The sequence below is a fragment of the Trachypithecus francoisi genome, unplaced genomic scaffold (genome assembly GCF_009764315.1).
Source record: "Trachypithecus francoisi isolate TF-2019V2 unplaced genomic scaffold, Tfra_2.0 Lachesis_group3, whole genome shotgun sequence".
Lineage (NCBI taxonomy): Eukaryota > Metazoa > Chordata > Mammalia > Primates > Cercopithecidae > Trachypithecus > Trachypithecus francoisi.
In genome coordinates, this window is record NW_022681468.1 from 90,427,969 (window position 1) to 90,431,388 (window position 3,420).

The following is a 3,420-nucleotide window of genomic DNA, read 5'->3' on the forward strand; positions in this document are numbered from 1 at the left end:
AGTGAGATTAATCTTGTTAGGCCAAAATCTATGCTGTACTGTTTAGATGAATTCAGGGCAACCAGAGATCTGTCCAGGAGGCAATGCTGAGATGAGAGTGGGTCACATCTTTGCTGGGTGACCCCTACCATTCTCCCTCCTCATTGGCCTGTACCTGGACACCCCTCCATCCCTTGCTTTCTTCCTGTATCACTACTAGGGTATTCTGGGAATACGGCAGCTTGCATGCACATCTCCAAGACCCTCTTCCTCTTTGGAGTAATTCAACAACCAAGGCCAGTGAGGCAGCAAGTTCCCCCAAGCTCTCAAAGGAAGAGGCGGAGGCTAGCATTTTCCAGGACACAGGGTGAACACGAGGGACTCATGCACATAAGCCCTGCCTCTCCCAGCAGCCCAGAGCTTCCTCTAATTGTACCCCTTGAGAACTTCCAGGCCTCTGCACTGTCTGCTCCAAGGGAGGCTGCCCATATTGCTGACCCCAGAGAACTGGAGGTCCCCATGAGGAGGCACAGGAATATTTGTGTACTGCATGGTTGGGAGCTGACTTACTGGTTGAGTGGAATAAACCTAAGAGCAGTGAGGCTCCTTTGGCATTCCTTGGCTGAGAAATGAGTCAGTTTAGGTCCTTTGGGAAGCAGCTGGTGAGATACAGAAGCGCAGACTATTCTGGAGGTAAATGCATGTGAAAGATAAAAAGGAGAAGGAATAAGACTAGGCAGAGAAAGTTGCAGACCATGAGGTGGGTCTGCTGTCTGTGCAAGAAAAGGCGTAAAGAAGGCTTGCCATGCAGCTCTGGGAAGTTAGCCTTCCCCAGTGGAGCTTCAGGACAAAGGCTGCCCACAGTATCCCTAAGGGACAAAGGTGACCAGGCCTAGTACTGCACTGGGCTCCATCACTGTCTGGCAGCTGCTGAGGAGACTATGGCCTTGGCTCAAACACTCCAGCAAGTCCTAAAGGTGCTGCAGCCAAAGAATGTCAGCCGATTGCACTCCTCACCCAAGATTGTCTCAGGAAGGGAGCTCTGAGCAGGGCACCCCATGGCTGCTACAGGGGTAAGGCTCAATTGCATCACTGGCCTCAGCAAATGCTGGAAGGACCCCAACAACCCGACCTGTGCACACTCTACACACAACCAGTAAGAGGCCAGAACACTCTGACTACGGAGGGGACTTGATAACTTGAGAGAGGAGAGCCAGGTTAATGAACTTTCTCTCTCCCTTTCTCCCTTTCCTTTCTTCCTTCCTTCCCTCCCTCCTTCTCTCTGTCTCTTTCTTTCTCTCCCTTCCTTCCTCCCTCTCTCCCTCGCTCCCTCCCTCTCTCTTTCACTTTCTCTCTCTTTCTTTCTTGTCTCATTTTGTTGCCTGAGCTGGCCTCGGGGCTCAAGTGATCCTCCTGCCTCACCTTCCCTAGTATCTGGGATTACAGGTGTGTGAGGCTTCTCTGGGCCACTCTGTCTATGAGATAGCCCTGCTCTGCCTGTGCAGCAGCCAAAAAAACCAAGAAAGAAAAAACAAAAAAATCCCCACAATACACATATATGTATATATTATATATAAGATACTTATGTGTTTACATATACTTATATATTTGTATTGTATATACACACATATGTACACAGCTAGATACATCTATGTGACATATAATGACTCATGTTCACATATGCATTTCTATTTGTATAGATATAGAGAAATGCATGCAAAGATGTCGGGATGACAATGTGGTTATCCTAAGGGTGAGAACAAATGGAAGGCTTGTGTGCATGTCAATTAGTAATAGTTTCCTTTACAATGTTACAGTTTTGTGCACTTTCTATAACCAATTATCTGTGCACTGCAATGTTATCAAAGTAAAACTTGCACGTTTTAAAAATCTGAGTGTATAAAAAAGATTTGTAATGAAAACGGAGGCCCAGCCCCCAAATCCACCACTGGCTTGGCCATCATCCCACAGGCAATCACTTTTTAAATATTTTAGTTGTCTTTTTTTCCCACACTTCTAAATAATATGTTCACACTGCACTTTCCTGATTGCCCAGGTCTTCCTGGGGTAACAGGGGAGCATTTATTTCCTTGGCACTGTCTCACCTGACCCTCCCCTCCCTTGTCTCCCCCATAAGATGACACTGTCTTACAATTGTTAGTTAAATCAATAAAAAAGCATTCATATCATTACGACTCTAGGAACATGGTTTCCTGGACAGTCAAATAGTTTGCTAGGATTGCTTTTCTTTTATAACATAGGTAATTTTGTGCATTTCCACTGAAAAATAAGTTTTTCTACCATTGTTCTCTCCCAGCAGGCAGATTCCTCCACAGAGAAACCCACATTTCTTATGTATCCTTCTAGAGAAATTTTATGCACATGCAAGCACATATGTATATATTTTCCTTTTCCCCTTGAAATAGCATATGATACACATTATCCATTCTTCGTTTTTTCTTAAAAACAATACATGGTAGATAGTATTCTACATTAACACATATAAGCATGCCTTATTCTTTATAATGGCTGTATAGTATTCTATTGCATAAATGGACCAAAATTTATTTAACTACTGGTCTATTGATGGAAATTCAGGTTATTATCAGGTCTGGAATGCATACTGTATACACATGTCATTTCATATGCGTGTGTGTGGTCTATTTAAAAGAAAATTTCCTGTATGTGGAATTTCTGGATCAGACAATACAAGCATTTTACATTTGAATGATATTGTGAAGTTGTTCTTCAAAGGGAGTATACCAGTTCACATTTTCATCAACGTAATTTGTTTCTCAAGTGTTTTGCAAGCATGAAATGATTTCTTGTTTGGTAAGTGACTTGACTTACTCTTTGCCAATCCGATAAAATAGTACAGTGAGATGTGATTATAGTTTTATTTTGTAGTTCTTTTACTATGAATGAGTTTTAGTATATTTTTTGTATATTTAAGAGTCAATATAACTCCTTTTATGTGAACTATTTATTAGTCATGTTTTGCCAATTTTTCTATGAATTGTACATTCTATTTATTGTAGAAACTATGTATGAGGGAAATTGGCTTTTTGTTGGAATATGACTTGCAGATTATTTTATTCAGTTTGGGGTTTATCTTTTAACTCTGTTTATAGTGTTTCTTTCACGTAGACATTTTCAATTTTTTATCTAATCAAATTTTGCAGTTGTATAGCCTTAGTCTAATTATGAGATGACATCAGATAAATTCGAATGGAGGAACATTTGACAAAATAACTTGTCAATGCTTTCAAAAGTGCCAAGGTCATGAAAGATTGAGGAATTGTTACAGATACAGGAGCTGCAGGAGAAATAACTAAATGCAACATAGTTTCCTGGATAGGATCCTGGAACTGAAAAAAGGACATTGGCAGAAAAGTTGGTGAAATTTGAATAAGGTCTTTAGTATTATGCCAGCACAAATTT